General features: G+C 42.0%; 1 non-coding gene and 1 pseudogene across 1 annotated transcript; both read left to right on the forward strand.

Annotated features, from left to right (window-relative positions):
* Positions 1-4,145: 4,145 nt before the first annotated feature.
* Positions 4,146-4,458, forward strand: LOC125171614 (dynein light chain roadblock-type 1-like; annotated as a pseudogene).
* Positions 4,459-6,484: 2,026 nt separating this feature from the next.
* On the forward strand, positions 6,485-6,556 carry TRNAQ-CUG (transfer RNA glutamine (anticodon CUG)). Its single transcript has one exon. It is a non-coding gene; the product is annotated as a tRNA-Gln (tRNA).
* The last annotated feature ends 18,268 nt before the right edge of the window (positions 6,557-24,824 follow it).

Genomic DNA, 24,824 nt, shown 5'->3' on the forward strand with positions numbered 1-24,824 from the left:
ATATAAATGCAATGATGCATCAGTGGTCCTGACTTTCATATCCTTACTCAAAGTAGTAGGCTTTTCTTCAATAGTAGAGTTTGAAAATTAAATTCAAAATATCGCTTATTTGAAAGGGAGACACTTTTGCATGGCTGGTGGGAATGCAAACTGGTGCAACCACTCTGGAAAATAGTATGGAGATTCCTCAAAAAGTTAAAAACAGAACCACCCTATGATCCAGCAATCGCACTACTAGGTATTTATCCAAAGGATACAAAAATGCTGATTTGAAGGGACACATGCACCCCAATGTTTATAGCAGCGCTATCAGCAATAGCCAAATTATGGAAAGAGTCCAAGTGTTCACTGACTAATGAAGGGATAAACAAGATGTGGTGTATATATACAATGGAATATTACTCAGTGATCAAAAAGAATGAAATAACGTGGCTAGAACGTGGATAAAGTACATTATGCTAAGCGAAGTAAGTCAGTCAGAGAAAAACAAATGTATGATTTCACTTATGTGGAATTTAAGAAACAAAACAGATGAACATAGAGGAAGGGAAGGAAAAATAAAATAAGATAAAAAGAGAGAGGGAAGCAAACCATAAGAGACCCTTAAATACAGAGAACAAGCTGAAGGTTGCTGGAGGATGTTGGGTGAGGGGATGGGCTAAATGGGTGATGGGCATTAAGAAGGGCACTTGCTGGAATGAGCCAGGGGTATTGTATGTAAGTGATGAATCACTGAATTCTACTCCTGAAACCAATACTATGCTATATGTTAACTTGAATTTAAATTAAAAAAACAAAAACAAAATCACTCATTTGATTTTATACTTCCACTTCCTATAATACAGCCTAAGAAAATAATTCTAAAAATAGAAAAAGCTCCATGCTCAAAGATTTGACGCAGCATTATGCATAACTGAAAATTTTAAAATAACTAAAATGTCCAATGATATTTGAGGATGTAATCTTGAGTATATCAGCTGTATGGAATTGTATGTGGGCCTTTTTGCATGTCAGAGTCACATAACTGGGACATACTCTGACCCAGTGTGAAGATCACTGTACCTGGATCATTTCTTCAGGGATGCCTAAAAATGTACAGTATATCTTTTCTATTTTGAGGTAGCAAAAAGTGGTATTTTGGTATCTATAACCACTTCTCTCTCTTGTAACTTATTCTCACGTTAGTTCTGAAAGTATGATCAAATAAGTCTACAGATTTAAAAGAATGCCTGGAAATGTTGCCAAATGTCAACATATTATAAAGTCAATTGTGTGGTTGACCAGAGAAAAGGGCATACAGCAAACAAACAGAAAACTCCCTGTTCTCAAATTGTTTATGCTCTTGTGAAGCTAGTACGCTAGAAAAAATTTTGAAAGCCTCGTTGAAGCCTACTTTAAAATATAGTATAAATCAAGTGCATAAACCCTGAGGGGTTTTAGCATAAAAGGGGCTAAACCAAGTCAGGTGGTGCTAATCAAGGTCAGCACACCGGAGCCAGGAACGGGTCAGGACCCACACAGAGCCTGCTGCAGTGTTTCTGCAAAGTTTTAAGGGGCATGAACAATGTACAGTCACTGATCCAGTTGGTGGCATATTTGCTCCCTTCATAATCTGCTTCCTATATAAGCTGTTACTGAGGAAAACAAATGCAGACACATCGAGTCTGTGAACAGATGGTGCTTCTGTATGATGAAGAAAAAATGAGGGTGAGAGGGACAGCAAGTTTAGAAAAGATGGCTCTCTCCCCTGCCCCCCCCCCCCACCATTGTCTGCTGGTTTCCTCCTGGCCCTCCTCCTGCTAGCCCCAGCTCTCTCTTCAGCTCCTCCCACCTTTGTTAGGATGAAAGAGGTTACAGGTTAGAGAGACAGAAGATGATGCTTAATCCTAAATCCCCTTTGTGCATTTTAGTGGAGCCCTTGTCTTCCAAAGTAAAATAAAAAGGCTAAGGCAGCTGTAAAATGGCAGCGAGGCCGTGCACAAAGAGCACGGGGCATATGGTGACCTTCCTTTTTCCGAGACGGGTTGAGCCTCCGTTGTCATGCTAGGGGGTTGTTCTTAAATGTCATTTGGAGGCTATTGTTTGTCTGAGGCCCAGAAGAATGTGACCGTCTTGCTGAGTTGGAGGGAAAAAGAATCCAAAAAGGGTTTATGGAAATGCCTGGAAATTTTGCCAAAATGTCAGTGTACTAATTGTCTGCCGTATTACATCTAAGGCAGCTCCATCTCTGTGTATGGGTTTGAAAGTGTATGTGTACTTTGTTATTGTCCTTTGGTTCTTTTTGCCTTGTTTTGGATCAAGATTCTATAGTATTACAGCAAAGGTGGTGTGGTGTGTGTTACAACGAAGTGTTACACTATAGTGACGGTGACCACCCTAATCAGATTTTCCAGAGTTGTTCTTATTTCTATGTGTCTATTTAGTACTCTCCTACTTGTCAGATCACGTTTGTCCATGTGTTTAATTCCAAAAATAAATTACTATTGGTCCCCTGTTTATTATGAAAACATGTACATGATAGGCATGAATAAATACTGAAGGAAGGAAGGAAGGAAGGAAGGAAGGAAGGAAGGAAGGAAGGAAGATAATGAATAAATGAATGAATGAAAGTGCTATACTAGGAGGTGTCCAGAAACTTAGACTTCAGTTCTTTTTTTTTTTTAAGTTTATTGATTTATTTTGAGAGAGAGAGAGAGAGAGAGAGAGAGAGCGCGCGCGCCAGGGAGGGACAGAGAGAGAGGGTGAGAAAGAGAATCCCAAGTAGGCCTGGGGCTGTCAGCACAGAGTCCAATGTGGGTCTCAAACCAATGAGCCGTGAGATCATGACCTGAGCCAAGATAAAGAGCTGGACGATCGTGACCTGAGCTGAGATCAAGAGTTGGGCACTTAACTGACTGAGCCACCCAGGTGCCCCACTTAGACTTCAGTTCTAACTTCACCACTATTTGTGTGGCACTTGACCAGGAAAAGTAACCTCCTAGGTCTTTGGTTTCTTCATCTAGCAAACGTCCAGACACATCTCATTTATTTCTGAGATCCATCCAGACCCCAAGAACCTATATTCTAATAAAAGATGGCTTCATCCTTCATTTTTAAGCCCTTTTTCTTGGTTCCTGGTCTGATGACTTAATTGCGACTAATCAGATTTACTGGTCCTCGACCAAACATGGGCAATGACATTTAAGTTTCTCTATCCTAAGGTAGGTGGAGAGCCCAGGACTGGTAGTCACTCAAAGAACAACCTATCACGGGGGGAATATACACAGAAACAAGATCATTTAGGCCTACTGTATTTCTTTAAGGAGAAAATGAGTATAAGCTTTAGGGCAGAGGGGATATCAAAGTGTAGAGGCAAAAATTAAAGGAAACTTAGTCAAGAATTTCAATAGATGATTTAAGAATAATATACTAAGTGAACTGAAAGACGTAAAAGTGAAATATGAGCAATTTGGGGCTTGTGTGGGGCTGTTCCATAATGAAGACAAGACATCTGAACATACAGCCAAAGAAAGAATGCCTTGGACTTAGCTGCATGCACTCAAAATGTGGTCCAAGTTATAAGAGAAGACATGAGGGGTATTTTTGAAAATCATTTTTATTCTGATATTTAATGTTGCTACAAAGAATGTTGTAATCTAATGCAGTAGCTAAGTGAAAGCTGATAAAAATATAAGAAATGCATCCCTTCAGAGCCCAGGGTCTCTAAGGGGCCCTCCAAGCTGGAGTAAGGTGAGAAATCCTAAGCAAAAGAGCTAGCAACTTCTCCTCCAACACCCCTACCCCTCAGCAGGCTGGAGGAGGAGGAGGAGGAGGAGGAGGAGGAGGGGGAGGGGGAGGGGGAGGGGGAAAAGTGGGGAAGAACTCTGTGTCTGTGCATGTTTGGGGGTTCATCTCCCAGGAAGACCCCACAGTACTACCATACATACTGCAGAACACCAACACTGAACAAGCAGCGTGTGCTGTTCGCTACATTAGCAATAGAATTAATGTTTTAGTTAACTGATTCCATTTTTACCCGATGCTTTTTACTGATCGAACAGGGAGATAAAGGGATCTGTTTTTAGAACTGATAATTTTTTAAAAGAAAGAGAATGAGCGGTGAGCGGCTGAGTGCCAGTGTCACAGAACTACCCAATCAGTGGGAGATGGCAGAGGTAGAGGAGACACTGAAGCCACTTCAGAGAAAGGAGTACAGGGAATCATGGTGGTGAGGACAGGCCTTCCCATCAAGAGCACCATGGACAATCCCACCACCGCACAGTATGCCAACTTCATGCACAACCTCACCTAAATGCCCGGAGCACCATGCATGAAATTGACCCCCAGAATGACCTCAACTTCCTTTGAATTTGCCCCAAGAAAAATGAAATTATGGTTATACCAGATTAAGACGATTTCCTGAGTGTGATTCAGAATCCAACTGAATCCACGCTCTTGGCTTCCTGCATCATTCCTTAATTGAATAGCCTCCAAGAATTATAATATTAATCATGTCAACAAACTCACAGGTGAAAATCACCTTTAGAGCCTCCTTCGACAAATCCAGTGACCAAAGTCATCAAAGTCATCCCTCTGCTGGCCAATCACCCTGAGTTCTTGGGAGGGCCTTCTTTCTTCGCCTCCAGATCCTGAAGCAAGAGCTCTGAGCAGCCCACACCGTGCTTCCTTCTGTTCAATTTGTCACCCTTGGAAAAGGCTGTTTTTCTTTAACTAAAAATAACTGAAATGCTAAAAAGGATAGAAAGAATGATAAAGAAAGAAAAGAAGAAAGGAAAACGGGGAGGAAAGAAGAGGTGAGGGAGGCAAGGAAGAAAATGTGCAGCAACGCTTCTGTACCCAAAGTCAAAGATCTTGCTGCTGTCCAAGTCCAGGCTCAGAGTGTCGTTTCTTGCTAAAATCCTAGCCTTTGGTCCTGGCCAGGAACGTAAACTGCCGGTCAACAGGATAAAACTCTGAACTTGTCTCCAGTATCTACCGAAGTTCCCAGCAGCATCCAGAGACAAAAAACAAAACAACTGAAGTTTTTGCATGGCCCTGAAGCAAGGAGAAGAAACTGTCAGCTGCTCTCCACTCCCTACTGCCTGTGTCCTGTGAGCCCCCTCCTTGCTTAGGAACACTCAATTGAGAGTGAAAATTTTTTTCTAAACATAGGCTATCCACATTAGATTTTGCACAATTTTACTAGCTTTGCCATCGATCAAAGTACCTATTCCGTCTAAAATAATAATAATAATAATGATAATAATAATGATAATGATAATAATAGTAATATCATATATTGAGCACTTATCTTGTGCTGGGTTGTGTTCCAAGCACTTTTCATGTATTAACTTATTTAATCCTCATAGGAACCCCACTGGGAAGTTACCAAATATTAGTCCCATTTACAGATGAAGAAATTGAGGCAGATGAGGTAAAGATGTTTACTGAGGTCGTGTGACCAGGATCAACTACAGGCATTCTGGCTGCAGTGTCCATTTTCCTAATCCTGATACTGTGTGATATTAAAAGCTTTTTTGTGGGAATTAAGCCTCCTTATTTTCACTTAACTTCCTCCTTGTTAAACCATACGTAATGCTTTAGCTTTCGTTTCTTCAACGAAATCTGGAATCAGAATCAGGTAAAAAATACATATATAATGTAGATCTACACATATATGTATGTATATGTATATTGAAACAGAGTAGTTCAAAGAGATTGAAGTCTGAAAAAGCTTTGGAAGCATATTTGTTCATTTTAGAAGATTTTCAGCAAAAATGCCAGTGCTTTTAATCTCTGCTCCCATATGTTTAAAATAAAAAGCTTTCATTAGAGCAAGTCATTGAACTAAGATGTAATTTTAAAAAGAAAGAAAGAAAAGAAAGGGAAAGGAAAGGAAAGAAGAGAAAGAAAGAAAGAAAGAAAGAAAGAAAGAAAGAAAGAAGAAAAGAAAGGGAAAGGAAAGAAGAAAAAAGAAAGAAGCAAAGGAAGGAAGGAAGGAAGGAAGGAAAGAGTCCTGAAAATGACCAGAGTCACTGTCTTCCAAGAAAAATGATAAATAGGACCACAGATATAAACAGTTTTAAAAATCTAAAAAAATATGTGTTTGGGTTTAGTTTGGATATTTTTTACATGTACCTCTAATCAACAAGGATGGCCACTGTTACCATTTTGGAGCACTTCCTCCAATAAGCATTAATATTTCTAACCACAATCAATGCTTACATCATTTAACTCTTATATGGGGGTTTGGGGGGAATTTTTGTGCCTTAGAAAGGGCCCACATAGCCTTGGGGAAAGAAATGGTATTAATGTGTTAAAAGAAAGCACTCGTGGCACCAAAAAACCCACAAAAAAGTTCCATGAAGAGGTTAGTTCTGCTTTAAATAAAAGTCTATGTTTAATACCGTTGAGCGTTTACTACTTCTCATCCACAGAATGGACTCTTGCAGCATCAGAACAACTTGCCAGGTGAATAGCTAGATTCTAGTTATTAAAACAAAGATCCAGGGCTGGCTCAGTTGGTAGAGCATGCAACTCTGAATCGCAGGGTCATGAGTTCAAGTCTCATGTGGAGCACGGAGTCTACTAAAAAACAACAATGACACAGATCCAATCAAATAAGAGTTTTGAGATTATGAAAATGAATAAAAGAAATTAATGACTGGAAATGTCTACGTTTTAAACTTTAACCCAATTTTTTACCCCATTGTCAAAGACATAGTTTCATTTGACCATTTCCTTTCTTGAGTTCCTTGGATAGGTTTGGTACAATACAACCACTACTAGAACATAGCTCAATGACCTTTAAAACATTAAGATGTGGGGCGCCTGGGTGGCTCAGTCGGTTGGGCGGCCGACTTCGGCTCAGGTCATGATCTCGCGGTTCATGAGTTCAAGCCCCACGTCAGGCTCTGTGCTGACAGCTCGGAGCCTGGAGCCTGTTTCAGATTCTGTGTCTCCCTCTCTCTGACCCTCCCCCATTCACGCTCTGTCTCTGTCTCAAAAATAAATAAATGTATAAAAAAAATTAAAAAAATAAAATAAAACATTAAGATGCTTGCTGAATTGGAAAAAAAAATAAAGAGAGGCCAGATTTTCAACTGTAGTCCAAAATCTCCCTGTGGAATGTCTAATGCATGAGGAGTTTATAGAAAAGATTGATAATTGTGTTCAAGGGCATCCACATTTTCTTATCTGTCCCCCAACACAGATTGTGTGATACTTGTCAGTTGTGACCTTATGTAGCTCAGGTAAACGTATGTAACTTATAGTGGAGTTGTAATTTTGTGGGCAGTATGGTGTGACCCAGTGGTTCTTAACCCTAGCTGCTTAGTAGAATCACTGGGTGAGTTTCTTGAAAACGCTAATGCCCTGGCCCTAGCCCAGACCAATTTCTTGAGTATCTCCAGGTGTAGAATAGGGGCACTGGTGTACTTTTAACTCCCAGAGAATAGTATTATGCAGCAAGGCTTGAAGCATACTGGTACAGAGAAACCACACAGGCTTTGGAGTCAGCTAACACTGAGCTCAGAGACTGGCATTGTCCCTGATTGATTGTGCAAATTTGAATCTTGTTTCATTGTCTGGAAAAGGGAGATGATAATCCCTACTTCCATAAAGCCACTGTAACTATTAGATGAGAAAGTATGTGGAACATGCTTGGTAAACAGTAAACGCCTATTAGTGCCAAATTCCTTTCCTATGTATCTTCAATTTTTTAAAAAAAAATTATTTAAATTTTTAAAATTTATTTTAAAATTATTTCAGCAATCTCTACACTCCAATGTGGGGCTCAAACTCACGACCCAAAGATCAAGTTGCATGCTCTTCTGACTGGGACAGCCAGGTACCCCTATCTTCAATTGTTTTATTACTCTAAAATGTAATTTTGCTAAATTATTTCCAGCAAGTAGCTCAAATATCCAATGTCTTTTCATTCTGTCTCAAGGAATTGCCTCTGCAAAGCTATGGAGTCCCTGGCTAAGGAGCTTGTCTGCTGGGACTATGCAAGAACAAGCCAAGTGTGAATGCCACATTTTGAACAGCAAGTCCATATCCATTGCCTCGACATCAGAAGAACAGAAAGGTCTTCCTGTTATCTGTATCTGATCAGATCTAACATGTAGATTCTTCTCCCTTTAGGAAATGACTTGAAGCAGTCCAGAGTGTGCCTGCAAATGCTCCCTGTTCAATGACTTGCTGAATGATAAGGGTTCTGGTATCCCTTCCCAGTGATACCCCACGAACGTGGGCTGCAAGGGGAATCTAACCCTAGGAACTTTCTTCAAAATAAGATAGACAAGGTGGCATTAAGACCACAAGAGATCTCATCTTAATGACCTTGAGATGCCCCATGAGCTAGCTTTGTGACGAGGCACAGAGGAAGTAGATATTGTTGGATACATCAGAGGTCGTCGTTACATGTGGACCTTGCAAGGACAGCAGCTGTGCTTTCCTGACAGTCTGACCCCAGCGTGGGGTGGGTGGGGCAGAAGTAGCTAGCTTTCTTCCCCGGCAGTGCCCTTTTCCATCTCCAATTCAAGCCTTAAACAGTTGAGATTTCCCACCCCACTCAACATTCTGGAAAGGACCAGGAATTTTGTTGACTTCTGTGTTCACTTCAGAAAGAGAGAATTATTTATATTTTTGTTATCATATTTCAATGACCTAAGTTAAACCCTATCCTCTCTTCCTTAGTATTATTTTGCCATGAAGCAATATATGCATTTCGGGGTTCAAGTTTGGATTCTCACCAGTTAGAAAAAGCTCATAATGTATTCGTTGAGTCAAAGACCGGAAACTTTAGTACCAACAGCCATGGCAACTGCATCAAAAGAAGGCCACTGGAATCTATCTACTTCAAATACGTCCACATTTCTTGTCACATCTGCGGTGCATTGCAGGGCTGAAATCTGTAGCTTTTCAACATAATATGTGTCTAGATCAAACAATATTAAATAATCATTAAAATCTGCTTTGTCCTTCTTGAAGAGCTGCTCATAGCTTCCCATTGTGCTATGTGTATTAAGAGAACGCTGGATGTTATATAAAATGTGAATTGCAACTGTCTTGTGTGGTAGACAGTTTACTAAAGTATTATCCAGAACACATGCTATCTGATTTACTAACTTATTATCCATTAAAAAAATCCTTGGGTAAATAAATGTGTAACTAAAAGAATTGTTACTCTGTATAATCAGATGAATGGATACAAACAGGGAAGATTGCTGTCATTATGCTGTATATTGTGCTAAACAGATGCACATGATTTTTTTCAGATAGTGTGCTATATCAAACTGCTTCCTTCCGTCTAGGCTTTGCTTTTATCAATAAGATGTTTCGTATTTCAAATCAATCGTTGCTCTCTGAGAAGTCCATTCCCGTCCCCATCTCCTTCTCCCACCCTGCTGCCTTTCCACCATGCACCAGATCGTTCAGTCACTGGGGTTGGCACAGAAGAGAAATGGCTAGAAACACTGGGTCTCTAATGTGTTGTTAGCACTGGGTCTGCCCTTACCCCAAGGAGTATATCACACCACAGGACATGTCGGAAACTCAAGTCACAGTGAGTGGAAAAAGATTCTTTGGAAGTTAGTTGCCCCACACAACTGTTCCAATAGTTAACAGGCTAAACCACATTAACATCATTTGTGTTTTGAATTCTTCAGTAGGTCACAAGGGTGGAGCTGTACTGATCTCCCTATTTTTCATTCATTCTCCCACTGGCACACCTATTTCAGGGAACTGGTAAGATTTCTTTTTTTTATATTAAAGTTTATTTATTTTTGAGAGAGAGAGGATGCATGCACACGGAGAGGGGCAGAGGGAGGGAGAGAGAGAGACAGAGAAAGACAGAGAGAGAGAGAGAGAGAGAGAGAGAGAGAGAGAATCCCAAGCAGGCTCTGTGCTGTCAGAGCAGAGCCCGATGCAGGGCTCGAACTCACAAACCGTGAGATTATGTGTGACCTGAGCCAAAATCAAGTCAGACACTTAACCAACTGAGCCACCCAGGCACCCTGGGAATTGGTAAGATATTTAAAAGCAGGCAGTAGCCATGGGTATAGACAATGGTCTTTCCCTTTCATTCATCCCTTCATCCCATCCCATCCACCCATCCCATCCACATAAGAAAACTCCGTGGATACCTAAAGCATCAGGTAGGATGCTAGGAATGAAAGGCCCTCAGAGACTTGCTAACAAGGCCCCAATTATAATATGGAATAATAAATGAGATGTTCATGCATGAGCTGCCATTGGAGCACAGAGGATGGGCACCTGACCCAACTACTGCACTCATCGCTGCTGGCACCAGGGAAGCAGGTGACGATTAAACTGAAAGAGTGGGGATACCAGGATAAATTTCAGAGTTTGGATTTGGCAAAGTGGGTAAAATGTGGAAGCACTTATTAAGATAAACAAATAAAGAGGATATGGTATCTGCCTAGTCCTTGGCCATTTGCCCTACCAAACACTCTTATTTTAAAGCAGTTTTATTCTGATATAATTCACTTACCATTCAATTCATCCATTTAAAGTGTTCACTTCAGGGGTGCCCGGGTGGCTCAGCTGACTGAGTGTCCAACTCTTGGTTTCAGCTCAGGTCATGACTCCAGGGTCATGAGACTGAGCCCCACATCGGGCTCTGCGCTTGGCCTGATGAGAAAGAGTCTCTTTCTCTCCCTCTCTCTGCCCTTCCCCTGCTCATGGTCTCTTTCTCAAAATAACAATAAACATTCAAAAAAGAAAAAGAAGAATTAAAAAAATAAAGCATGGGGGCGCCTGGGTGGTGCAGTCGGTTAAGCGTCCAACTTCAGCTCAGGTCACGATCTCGCGGTCCGCGAGTTCGAGCCCCGTGTCAGGCTCTGGGCTGATGGCTCAGAGCCTGGATCCTGCTTCCGATTCTGTGTTTCCCCCTCTCTCTGCCCCTCCCCCGTTCATGCTGTGTCTCTCTCTGTTTCAAAAATAAATAAACATTAAATAAATAAATAAATAAATAAATAAAGCATAGACTTCAATGTCTTTGAGTATATCCATGGAATTTTGCAACCATTACCACAATCAATTTTAGAACATTTTCATCACCCCAACACCACACCCCTTAGCTGTCATCCTCTAATTCCATGCCCTTACCACCCAGCCTTAGGCAGCTACTAATGTCCTGTTTCTATAGATTTGCCTATTCTAGACATTTCACATAAATGAAATCACCCAATATGAAATCCTTTACAACTTTCTCATTTAGCATAGAACATTTGGGTTGTGCAAACACATCTGAGGGAAGGCAGCCCAGGGGTCCCACCCTTGGCCACAACTGACTGGATTGGATCTGATCCAATGACAGGCAATCCATATGGTGGTCAACAACTAGGAAGGTGGCCTGGCAAGAAAAGATGTGCCCGAGAGTCATATTCTCTCAAGTTTGAACTGCAAAAATACTGAGAGAATGATTCAGTGGGATTCAGTGGGAGCATTCAGTGGGAGCTAAAGCTGGCAGAATGCACAGAGACCCCATGAGCTGGAGTTGGGCTTTGAAGGGTCAAGGCAAGCCAGGGTTATGCAGGAGACACTGTGGGAAAGATGAGGAAGAGGGAAGTTAATAGAGGTTATGAGGTTAAAAAAAAAAAAAAAAGACACACAGCCTGTAGGGTGGACCAGCCACACAGTTGCAAGTACAAAGTAGGGCAGAGTGTGGAGGATAGGTGAGTGAGGTTAGCAATGGTAAGCAGACAGAAAGCATGCTGGGTCCTGTTAACGTTAATGTTCTAAGAGCTGCTCTGGAGTCCCACTTTTCCTGATCGACTATGGTTTCGTTTCCCTTGAGGCCTGGCTTTGTTTTTTGTTTTTCCAGCCTTAACAGGTTTTCTCACATGTGTATCCTTACAACAAAACCACCGTTACTTGAAATGATTAAAATGAGCTTAAAATGAAAAGCAACTAAGCAGGATGAGGGAATAACAAATTCAATCCAGGACACGCTATGTATGAGGTGTGGGGTTCCAAGCTGAGTAGGTGTGGATATAAATGCACCTGCAGGAAGGAGATCGGGGCTGTGAAAGGGATTTGTGAGTTATTGGTGCAGACAGAACCCTCAGATACAGTAAGATGAGGGTGAACACAGAAAGAGAAGCCTACAAAGGGGAATAAGAAGGGACAGCCACAGAGATGGGCAAAGAACCAGGAGAAGTGATTGGGGACCAAAGCCATAACTCTGGTGTCACCGTGTTCCAGCACAAGTACCAGCAACCTCTATAGGGTGACTACTTCATTTATTTCCTCCACATGCTTAGGAAAGCAAACGGATTCCTCACTCTCAACTCTGATTTCCAATTAACTCAATGAACATTTACTGAGAACTGACTTATGTAAAGCACTATACTGCAGGAAATATCTACATGGCAGGGCTGGCGGGACATGATTAAGTCCCTAGGCTAAGGGAAAAGGCAGAAAGACCTAGTGCTTATTGTGAGCTGACCGTGGGTAGCGAGGCACCATGCTCAACCCTTGTTTATCTTGTTTAAACCTCTCGACAACCAATGAAGAAACTGAACAATCACGAGCCAAAAACAGACAAAACATGGCTTTTAATCCAAGCAGCACCAGTTAGTGATGGTGAAACCTTGCTCTAAGACTCCATTGCAGAACAGGGTAAAGTACATGCCTCTGGGTCTGTTATGAGTATTACATGAGTGCCATAGATTGAATGTCTGTATCCCGCGAGCCCCCACCCCCCGCCCCCCGCCGCCAAATTCACATGTTAAAACCTACCCCCACCCCAGTGTGATGGTTTTTGGAGGTGGGGCCTTTGGGAGGTGATTGGGAGCCTCCATGAAATGGATTGTGTCCTTATAAAAGAAACCCCAGAGGGCTCCCTCACCCCTTCTACCATGTGAGGACACAGAGAGAAGGTGGCCATCTATGAACAGGAAATAAGGTCTCACCAGAACTGAAATCTGCTAATACCTTGATCTCAGACTTCCCAGCCTCCAGAGCTGTGAGAAATAAATGTCTGCTGTTTATAAAGCACTTAGTCTCTGGTATTTGTGACCCGAATGGATTAAGACAATGAGATAATATGTGTGTGCAAATCCTCACACCTAGAAAATACTGAATACAGGGGGAGCCGTTCCTGTCATTGTCACCATGTCCACTTGCTTGTGAGAGGAAGACCTACTTTTAGTCCCAGGTGTTTAGAATGAATACCTGTCCACTACCGCCCATGACAGGCTATGAGGATGAGGGATGGATCTGCCAAGAATCCCACGATTCAAGGCAAAACACAGGCGGGGGGGGGGGGGGGGGGGGGAGGGGTCAGAAAAACTTGGTTCTGGCGCTGCCACTCTTCTGCACTCTGTACAGGTCACCTGTCCTCGGCTTCTCCACCACCTCCCCGACTTCATCTGCTTGTTTTACAGCTCGACTGACACTGTGCCATGAAAACATTTTGTTGACTTTAAAAATGCTATGCAAAGGTTACTGGGAAAGACCAGTCAAGTCAGGCTTGGTGAAGGACTTTCGGATATCCGAGATCCCTTTTTCAGGCAAGCGCACACTTGGGAAGGGTCCACTGTGAGCACTTATCAGTCCCCACCTTACTTAGGCAGTGACCTTGAAGTAGGGAACACCTAAGTTTTAAGGCTCCAGTATAGGCAGAGGAAGAGGCTCCAGGAGACACGAGGATGCCAGGAAGAGAGGTGTGAGGGGGAAAGAGACACACAACCACAACCACATCACTAATTTCCCTGCAGGTCTCTCTGAAGGAGCCCAGATGCCATGGCCCCACAAATCCTCTTTTGGGCCACCTGGGGTGTTGGTGCCATCTGTGGCTACATTGATCTGACTGAAACCCTCATAATTAGCCATAAACTAGTAAAACAGAAAGCTAGGGGAAAGACCACATCAGTGGAAGTTGCCTTTGGAGATGAATTCAGACCACCCAGAAAGGCACTTACTTCTGTGAAGTTTAACAAATCCTAGTGCACAACATTATCAATAACAAATAGATGTAAACTCCAAATCAGACCCTCTAATTCTGAAACCAACAGAAAACAACTGAAACAGACAGCAGACATGACAGACAGTTATGAGCACGTGCTGCACAACAGACACCATTGGCTTAAAAACAGATTTTACTACTCTGAGGTGCGGAGAACTGTCATCAGAAGGATTCTCCAGATTCTGTTGTGATTCGCTATTATTTGGTGAACTGCATTTAGGGCAGCTCCCTGGGCAAGGAAAAGAGTGTTAGGATGTAGCCCCTGCTCTCATGAAGCTTACTTCCTAGTTAGGGATTCATAGGAAACCAGAGCAAAAGGCAGGATATAATGAGTGCTCAATTGTGTGACCCCAACCGTAACAGTTTGCCATTTGGCAGGTATCAGTGAAAGCTGGAAATATCAGAAAAATCTCCAGAGAGATGCCAGAATTTGGGCCAGAGCTCAGAAGGGAAGACTTTTCACTTAATGGGAATAAGCACCTGGCACATAGAAGGTGCTTAACCAGTATTTGCTGGATTTGTTCAATGCTGTTGACATGCAGACGGGCATGAGCAAGGTGGATGTCCAGTAATGTCATACTGCAAAACTTCATTTCCCTCCTTCCTTCTGATGCACCTGGATCAATATCCCCCAGGGAAGGTATTCAAGGTCATATGATACCATTTCCACTCCCAAGTAAAGGAGAGGCAAGGGTTTGGGGAATGAGCAGAAAGGTCCTTTTAGCACAGAGGACCCAAACATTCCAATCACCGCCTCTTACAGCTCCTTAGAAATAAACCTTCAGGTGTACGCTTTCCAGCTTGAACCACTTCATTAATGTCGGTCCCTAACTCCCACGGGCAGGTGCTCTGGCGCATGCTGCTGTTCAGAGAAGCCTATAAATCCTTGCACTCCCTGGAATCCCTGTTAAAATTCTGGATAAATGTCCTGGAAAATTAAAATCCACTCATAACCTGAATGAAAACAAAACAAGACTCTTGCAGTCTTATACAGGTGAAACAAAAAGAATGATGCATACAGCAATTCCACAGGTTCAACAACGTGGACAGATAAAGACACAGAAGTAGCGATAGGACTGGCATGGTTCAGAAGCCAAATACAAAGAAAGAGGAATGTTGCCTTTTCTTGTCATATGATTTTGTCTGTTTGTAGACAAAAGTCTACAACTTGCTTTCAGCATAAATGTGCGATCCATTTCCATGTTCAGAAGCACAAGTTTTAGGAACTCTGAATGCATTGGAAGATCTGGCATTCCCCTTCCAGCAGAGAGCCACAAAGACTTGTAGAACTGGAGGAACTGTCACTCTACAGAAGAGAAAACTGAGGACCAGAGAGGCTAGGTGACTTGTCAAAAATCATAGCAATAGAGGCGGCCGGGTGGCGCAGTTGGTTAAACGTCTGACTTCGGCTCAGGTCATGATCTCACAGCCTGTGAGTTCGAGCCCCACGTTGGGCTCTGTGCTGACAGCTCAGAGCCTGGAGCCTGCTTCAGATTCTGTGTGTGTGTGTGTGTGTGTGTGTGTGTGTGTGTGTGTGTGTCTGCCCCTCCCCTGCTCGTGCTCTTTCTCTCTCCCTCAAAAATAAACAAAAAAATTTTTTTAATTAAAAAAAAATTATAGCAACAGTTAGACTCAGCCAATCTGCAGAATGTACATGTTTTTTCACCCCTAGAATTTTGCTTCTAATCTATACTCAGCATTTCTCAAAGTGTGCTCCACAGAACACAAGTGCCTAGAGTATAGGCACTCTCTGGAGAGGAAAAGATATTTCATGGTCAGATGAATCAGGGAAAGGCTGGATTAAAGAAAATTAAGTGGGTTTTTTCATTTATTCATTTGAACTGTAGAAGGCCTAGGACTTCTAAAAGTTTCCGTGGGGGAGGGGGAACGGCTGTTCTGAACCAGGCAGCTTCTCAGATATTTCATGGGCTGGAATGGTTTTTAATAATCTGTGTCTGAGTTTTGTAAGGCTTTCTTCCTCTCTCTGCAGAACCTTCTGCACCAAGCACAGAAGACATAAGAGGTGGAATCTCTTGGCCCTGATACAGTTACAGCTTAAGGGTTTTGTTTCTCCTTCCTAAAAACCCAAAGTGAGAGCGGAGGAAACCCAGCAGTGACCCAGAGCTGATTGATGGCATGGAGAAATCTGGTTCACTCCAACCACAGGCAGCTTATACAAGCTGGGGTGACCCCCCTCCTGTTAAATGGATCATCTAAGTATCAGATCCAACCGAAGTTCCCGGCAGAGAGAGAGTTGTGCCTGGGGGCGGAGGAAGGGAAAAATGCAGAAAGAAGGGGCTTTTTCTCAGCTTTCTTTGGAAGACTCTGGTCAGCAGCTCCTAAAATGCCTCTCTCACCCTGCCAGGGAGTCAGCTCTGTTTCTATAAAGGTGTTAACTATTTTCCTCCTCCAGAGACCATGGGATCTGTTTCTGGTTCAGTGACATTGCCTGTGGGTCTTGTTCCTGACTTCTATGACCGGAGTCACAGGAATGGTGAACAAACAGTATGTGGAAAGGTCTAGACCTGGTAAGTAGCTTTTCGTGACCACTGACAGGTTTCCAGAGTTAGAGCTCCCCCTGCTGGCATCCAAAGCACTTGGTAAACCCTGCCCGGAATTCTTTTATTCCTGCAAGAGTGTGTGAAACCCTGATTGAGTAAGCTTTCAGTCAGCCACTTTATTCTCATATTGTGGCTTTTTCCAAGGACTTGAGCTGACAGAAATGTTCAGCCTTTGTGATTCTTACTTTCTCTTGGCCATGTCTCCTTCACTGAAAGACAGTCCAGTTTGTCCAGTTCATATGGCACTGGACTCCTCTAGGCTGGGATTTAGGTTTGGGACATTTCCCAAATTTAAAACCTGGATGTCCTCGTAGGACAGGTTTCTCATTAATAAAGTTACATTTCTCAAATATAAGATGATTTTTCTTCCCCATCCAGATGGATAAAAGAAGAAAGAAAGAAAGAAAGAAAGAAAGAAAGAAAGAAAGAACCCTGTTTTTCTATCACAGGAAAAAGACATGTCTTAAAAACAGTTTCCTTTAATTGGGATCCAGTAGATGCAGGGTAGAAAAATACCTCAAGAAAGTTTCCCTTTGGAGTAAGGTCTATAACACAAATGTTGGGAATCTGGTCTCACCCTGCTCTGATTGCTAAGCCTTTCCTTGCTATAGGACCCTGTGGCTTCTGCCGAGTTGAATGAACAATAAACCTTCCCTCATTTCTAACTTCATCTTCAGAGACCAGACTCTCCGGAATCCCTGGTGGTTGCATAATTTCATGACCCTCGATTTGGGGAATTCCTGCTAGATAAAGCTTTAATAGACACCATCTTATTTTAAATTGAGAAAGAACGCTGTGAATCTTTTTATTTTCTAAAAAGGAAGATGAAGGGAAAGAAAGAAGGAATAGAACCAAGACAGTCTGAAATGGATATCTGGCTTTATGGAGCAAGATAGAAGCAAGGTTTTCTGCAGGTTTATTTTTTCGATCAGACGATGACTCATCATCATCCACTGGCACAGAATTTGGAGGCTCCTTAAGACCTCAGAATCAGAGAGTATGTTTGCTATGTTTCCTTTTCTCTAAAAAGTAGAATGTGTGCCCATTTGGGAGCTCATGGAAAATAAGAAATGGAAAGGCACCAAATGCAAAAACCTAAATAAAGGCATACCTCCTTCAACCCAATGAATAATTATTCAGATTTACAAAAATGAATAATAAGGGAGCAAATCTTCATTTTACAGAAGGATGCACCATGGGATTCCTTTACATTCCAAGTTCCCCTGATGCATAAAACATATGATTAGATTTAGAAAAACTTGATTTACACTTTTTTTTTTTTTTTTTTAAGGAAAACATCTTTGCAGAAAGATTAGGTATGATTAGATGCAAGAGCTCTTCTCTCCGGAGGGAAAACAAATGAGCTTAGCTAACAGGAGACGGTAGAGTTAATAACCAAAAACTCTTCATGCCATTTGGGAGAGTTGATTTCAGTTTTGTAAGAGTTCTTAGAAGATTTCTTAGGCAACTCCAAATGAATGCTTACAGGGATGGAAACAGAACTCCTCTAATAGATTGCCTCACACACTGGGTGGAGGTCAACCTTTCCTGAACTTGTGAGTTCTAGAAAAGTGCAAACACGGCAGCTGGGAAATGGTGGAACATGGCCCCATGTGAGGCAAAGGGAATCTGCATATTATCCCTGACAACTAACACATTCCCTTCTCCTTCTGAACTGTTTGTTGTCCCTCCATTGCTCTGAGGCAAACACTGTCAGATGAGAGACAGACAGACAGACCTGTGTGGCATTGAGACAGCATGGCTGAGGCTAAAGGAAGAAATCTGTTACTCCAAATTAATCCGTGTGTTCCAGGGAGGTCTAAGAAGACCTCAGAGCTTGAAGAACAGAGCTGGTTTTTCTAGTTGTAATTTCCAGTATTTCCACAGACACGTCTTCCCACAAAGTCCTGCCACAGAAGGGGCAAACAATACAGTTAAAGAGACGATACGTAAGCTGATCTCTCATCTAGCTGCCTGAATGGTCACAATCCGCTTCATTTTTAAATTTAGATTCAAATGGTAATTTGAATATGTAATTTGGTAATGGTAATCATTCTAATCGTAAAGGAAAAAAAACAAAACCTCAGTTTACACACTATCTTTTCTAATAAAGAAACACTACCCCGATCCATTCTGAAATGTCCAAAAATCTCTGTCACATTACGGCCCAATCCCTGATCTACTTGTAGCTTTTTGATTTGAAAAGCAGCTATGAAAATCTCTACCCAGGTTTTGTTCTCACCCTTTTTTTCTCCCCACAGCAGCACTCACTCCTCTCTTTCTTAAAGTCACAATAACGTTAAAAACCAATGCAGATGTCCACTTCTGTTAGCTTCCATCCCTCTTCACGCTACAGTATTTATGATTTTGCACCCGTTTTGGTGATGCAGCACATTCAGAGCTCATGAATATTTGATACTGAATTAAACCGTTTGACATTCTGTTCCATAAAGAACACCATTTAGTTCAGAGCAAACCATTTGAAAGAGAACTCATTATTATGATACCACGATTTTATTTTATTTTATTGGAGTGTTTTGATTGTCAAATAGACAATACATGTCTTTCTTATTCTCTCTGTTTTAATTTTTTTTTTTTTTGTCTCAAAGATGAAACCCTGCCTTTTACTTTGCAAACTACATTGATTGTTTTCATTTAAATAAGGGAAAGTATTTTTCTAAAATATTAAATTGTTTAATTTGGGACAAATGGAATAATAATGTTTTGCAATGAGATAGCGCTTCAAAAATGAGAGATGTGTCCCCTCTGAAAAAAAGGGGGCCATGTTTGTATTTAATAACAAGTCAGCTAAAAGACGGTTCAGAGAACTAGCAGCAGCCCAAGTGGGAATGTGTGTCAATGAAAAGTCCATAATTGTGTTCTGTGCATGTCGTTTTAATGATATAGACTCACTTAGGCTTGCACAGACACATTATAAATGTTGGATCATTATCAACATGATTGCTCCAACAGAATCACTGGCTTGTGCATCTATCTGATCAGGGCAGTGTTGAACATAACTGGGGTTTCACTGGGCAAAGTGGATAAGGCGGTGGTTTCTCGCCCTCCCCACCCTATTGTGTGGTGGCTTCTTCAAGGGATTTCCAGAGCTCATGTGTAGGAATGAAAGAGTGCCCCACGAGGGCATGACCCTGTGTGTCCTGTACCCTAAGGTAGAGACTGACCTCCCGTCAGGGATGTTTGGTAACCTGATCGACAGCCTCATCACTGGTGAGGGGACATCACTGGCAGTTGCTAAATACACAGAGATGCTCAGAGAGAAAGACTTGCAAACACAAAGGGATAGGAAATAGTTCACAAAAGTGATAAAGCAAGTGTGTTCTTCAGTACGGTCATTGATTTCATTTAACATAGCTATTTTCTTGTTTGATTTTTCTTTTCCCTTTAATTTGACAAAAGCAAAGCAGGAATTGGCTTTACAGCTTAAAAAAAATAGCCAATAAAACAAATCAAACTACATAAACCACTCTTTGAAATCATAAAGATTTTTCCTTTACTTTCAATAACGTATAAGACTTGGGCATGTAAGAAATTTTGTTTAAGTTAGAGAACCAGTTCTCAATATGCCATTATCAGTTGTAACTTGCTTAAATATTTTCATTTCTTCCTTTTCCTCCCTATAAGAAGTTTTTTCTTCCAAGAGTCAAATTGCTTTATAAAAGTCCGGAGTGATATTCTGCGTGCTTAGTACTTGCTGATTCATATTCTAATACTGAACATGGCTTTTTTTTTTTTTTTTGCCATCCAAATGCTTCATTTGGTGCATAATTTAAATGAAACCATATTCATACATAACTAGGACAAATAGACCCCTGTATTCTAATTCACTATATAAAACACCAAAAATATTTAGAATTTCTCCATTTTCTCTTACATTTGATGATTCTCCTGCATAACATTATTTAAAAACTACCAGAAGCACATGGTCTATATCTGACATTACTCCCAGAATAATAGATAGCTCTCTGTAACTTATCAGAATATAAAACAATGCTGGACAAATTTTTCTCTCTCCAATAATCTATTATACTTCAACAGGTACTGCACATATGTTTGTGATGATTAACGTTATACAGTAATCTCCTGTGTGCATCTAAATTGATCAAATATAATACCCAGATCATTACAATTTACGTTTGTGTTATTAGTTGCCCCTTATTTACCAAAAGGTAGCTTTTATATTTTAAAGTTAATAGCCACAAAAGCTGTAGTCATGGAGTTGGTTAAAAGGAAGTGCTATGTCTGCAGTCCTGGATTGTATTTGTTTTTTGGCTGGTCGGTTGGTCGGTTTTGCTAATGTGAGGACCCAGTGTCCTCAGGCTGTAAAATGAGTACGTCAAGTCCAATTACATGATTTCTAGGTTTCTTACAATTCTGTTCTAATCTGAGGGCTGGTTTATAAAACAAAGTTTGGTTTACTATCACAAAATAATTTAGGCTAATTCCTCTGTGTGTCCTCATCAGCCACCTGGCGTCACTGTCCGATCACCTGGTGGGTGTTCCTAATCTGAGGAAATTTGGGGAAGACTCTGGGAGTGGATGTTATTGTTGTTTGAGTTTAGTTTTTGCCAATTTTGTTTTGTTTTCTTTTTCACTCAAGTAATTTGATTTCTCTTTGGCCTTCTTATTGTCCTCTCTCTCTCTCCGCCCTCTTCCTCCCCCCTCCAGTATCCCTGATTCCTCTTTGAAGCTTGTTTGTTTGCCTCCTTTCTTCTCCCCATCCTTGCAAGAGTTTCCTTCTCAGGCTTTCTGCTTATTCACCATTTCCTTCAATTACTTGTTTTTAAATCACTTTAAATTTAGACCCTCATGAAAACTTGCCAGTTTGCCTCAGTACTCTAGGGATTAGAGGGTCTCATAACCTGTAACGGAATCAGGAGGCTACCCAGGGTAGAAAAGGTAGAGTTGGGTTTTATTTGCAGAATGTGGTTTTTCATGGTCATGAAGACAAAGATCAAGAGAAGACAAGAAGGTAAAATTGTGATGTGGCTTCTCTAGGGGCTCAGACAGGTCCAAGAAGGCTTCAATATATAAAGACTGGCCCCAGAGAAAAAGAGTCCATTTCTCTCCCAGAGGTCACCTAAATGTGGAAAGACCCAGATCTGTGTTTGGCCTCCTCTGTGAGCAGGGTGAGGGCTTCCCAGGGACTTTGAAGTCACCAAATTAGTGGCTGGCACAACCTGATCATGTCATTCCCACTGACCAGCAAAAACACACTAATGGAGCTTGACTTATTGTTCACTGTAGCCCTCCCAGCACCATGAGTAAAAGGCTCACCACAACCTCCCATCCAGTCGTCTTTAACAGAACAGCTTTAAGTGAAATGTAAGCCACCCAGGGCTTACACACACCAAGATTAATCACACCAAGATTAAACCAATTTAAGTCTCAGGAGAAAGTATGGCATTTAAGAAATATAGTGAAGTAGGTCATCGAATAGGATATAATAGTAGAGGCCAGCACCCACAGAGCAGGAAGAAACAGTTTCTCAGAAGTCAGAAAACCACTTTCCGGGGCGCCTGGGTGGCGCAGTCGGTTAAGCGTCCGACTTCAGCCAGGTCACGATCTCGCGGTCCGTGAGTTCGAGCCCCGCGTCAGGCTCTGGGCTGATGGCCCGGAGCCTGGAGCCTGTTTCCGATTCTGTGTCTCCCTCTCTCTCTGCCCCTCCCCCGTTCATGCTCTGTCTCTCTCTGTCCCAAAAATAAATAAAAAGTGTTGAAAAAAAAAATTAAAAAAAAAAAAAAAAGAAAACCACTTTCCCCCATTGCTATCATTGGCATTTGATGCTGACCATATTTTCTACCAAGAAATTGTGAGCATAAAGTTATTCCCCACCTAGTCGGTGCTTACATTACTGACATTACACAAAGCTCACAAGACTCTTCTCCACTCTGAGAGTTGCATATATAAGAACCTGTCTTGATTCACTAGGTAGTCTCCACCTTAAACTCCAAAAGCCAAAGTTAGTTTGTGCATGTGGGAAGGAGTGGCAGAGATCCTTGGATCTCTGGGGCAGAGAATGAGACACAGCTCAGTCAGAAGCCTATCTTGAGATCCATGCTAAATAAAGCACTCCAGAGCCCTCAGCTCCTCTGAACCAGCCAAGTTCAGCAAGCATTTCTTGGGGACCCACTTCAAGCCTAGACCCCAAGGACACTGAGCGGAAACAGCCTGACCCACGGGTGAGCTCCTGCAGCAGGTGGTTGAGATCCAGAACCACCTCTGCCCAGGCTGGAGGAGCCCTACCACCTGCTAGACATGGTCCGATTTGCCATGGGCAAGAGAACCTCCAGCAGCACTGTAGGAGCTGGGAATGCAGGCTCAACAAGGAGAAAAACAGCTGCTCCAGGTGCTATGTGGACTTGAGCCATCTGTCAAAGCATTCTCACCTCCAAACGCAACCTCCGCACATCAACTCCCACACGTTCTGGAAGCGAGCCTTCCAAGATGACCTGAAAATGCTTGAGATTGGTGCCATCTCTATAATCTTCGAGGGGACAATTTCTTATATGGATACACTCAAGTTCATCCAGTTTGTTTCAGAATCACAATAAACACACTCTTTGAATCCAATATACAAACTCCTGCTGCTGGGGCTGGGCCAGACCCAGACCCCAGTGGTTTTGCCCAATTCCTTCTTGCTCCATGGTACACAGTGTCTTCTTGCGCAAGCTATCAGTGGTCATAGTAAAGCAATTGGGGGAAGAGATACGAAGAGGGGAAGGCACGTAGTATTTAAGATTTCTCTTGAAGCTGTGGGCAACACTGGTATGAGAACTTAGGCTATCATCTGAGATATCTGCAGGCTCTCTCACGGTTCAGATCAGCTCGGCTTCTTAAAATAAACAAGCCTCATCAATTGTGCGAGCTGAGGTTTCTTTGCACTTCACGACTTAGCTACCTTATGTGTTTTTATGGCAACCTCCCTCCCACCCCACCCCACCATTTATCACGTCATCTTATCACAGTCTCTTTTGGAGACGCAAATAGCACACTAATGTTTCCTTTTGTTAGGGTGAGTTGTCAATCTCTTCAGAAATGGAACAACTACAGACAGCTCTTTCTTTTGATCATCTTTCTGACACTTGCCTGAGCCTGGCTGATCCATCACAGAGAGCCTGGCTCAGGGGAGAGGCACATGCCGACAGTCAATCAGTATGGATGTCACTTTGTGTCCATCAAGAAAATATGGGATGTGAACTATCGTGTATTTTGTTCTCATAAATAGCCTTCCTATTTCCTAAATCTTGTCTGTTTTTCATGGGCTGACAGTATAACTACAACACACAGAACTCTGCCATTTTAACATGCAAGTGTGAAGACTGACCTCTTTGTACCATTTTCCTCTAGCTTACTGACCATGAAGGAAGGGGAACACAAACACAGGATTCGAAATGCCATACCTTTGGCTTAAGAACACCTTGTTAGAATTAGAAATGCTTAGTTCAATTAGTTCAATTAGTTCAAGCTCCAAACTTTCTCTTGGAACCTTTTCTTCCCATCTGATGGGTGGGGGGAAAGGGAAAGGCAGGTGTGAGGAAGAAACTGGGGAGGCTGGGATGGAAGAGGGAAGGAGATTTTGTATTTATAATTTTGTACTGGGTAGGCGGGCCAAGAATTGGTTGTAGATTGCCTCATTCCTTTCTTTCTGGGAACAGAAATGGATAAAAACAAACAGACAACAACAACAAAAACCCAAAAACAAAAACAAAAAAATACAAACCGCCAATTGTGACTATCCCTGAGCCTGCCTATGACCTGAGGCTAGAACTGTAATTGGCCCTGTGAGACATTTAGAATCATTACCTAGGCTTTTAAATAGAAAAATCGGTAGAAAATCTAAACGCCCACTAATAGAAAATGATTAATTATAGGGGTTCATACTATGGAATTCTCTGATACCATTCAAGAACAAGGTAGATCTTGCTGCTCTGATACAGGAGTGGAATTTTTTTTGCCCCTTCTTCCCTTCTAGGTTCTTTGGTTGGTCCGGTACTTAAGTTGACATAAGACAGATTAATAGGAGAAAAGCTTAATTTTGTACATACAGGAGCCCCAAAGATGTGAGACTTACGGGCAAGTCAGGAAGCTGAGGCTAATATATGCCTTCCTCAGCTAAGGAATGAGCCAGGGGCCTGGGGCTTCAAAGACGGGAAGGCAATTCACAGGAAGATAACAAGAGCAGATGTTTGGTAGTTAGAAGCTTGCCCTGCCACGCAGATAGGTCTTTCAGATAAAAAGTTATCTCTGGTAATAGCTCTCTTTCT

The sequence above is a fragment of the Prionailurus viverrinus genome, chromosome C1 (genome assembly GCF_022837055.1).
Source record: "Prionailurus viverrinus isolate Anna chromosome C1, UM_Priviv_1.0, whole genome shotgun sequence".
Taxonomy (NCBI): domain Eukaryota; kingdom Metazoa; phylum Chordata; class Mammalia; order Carnivora; family Felidae; genus Prionailurus; species Prionailurus viverrinus.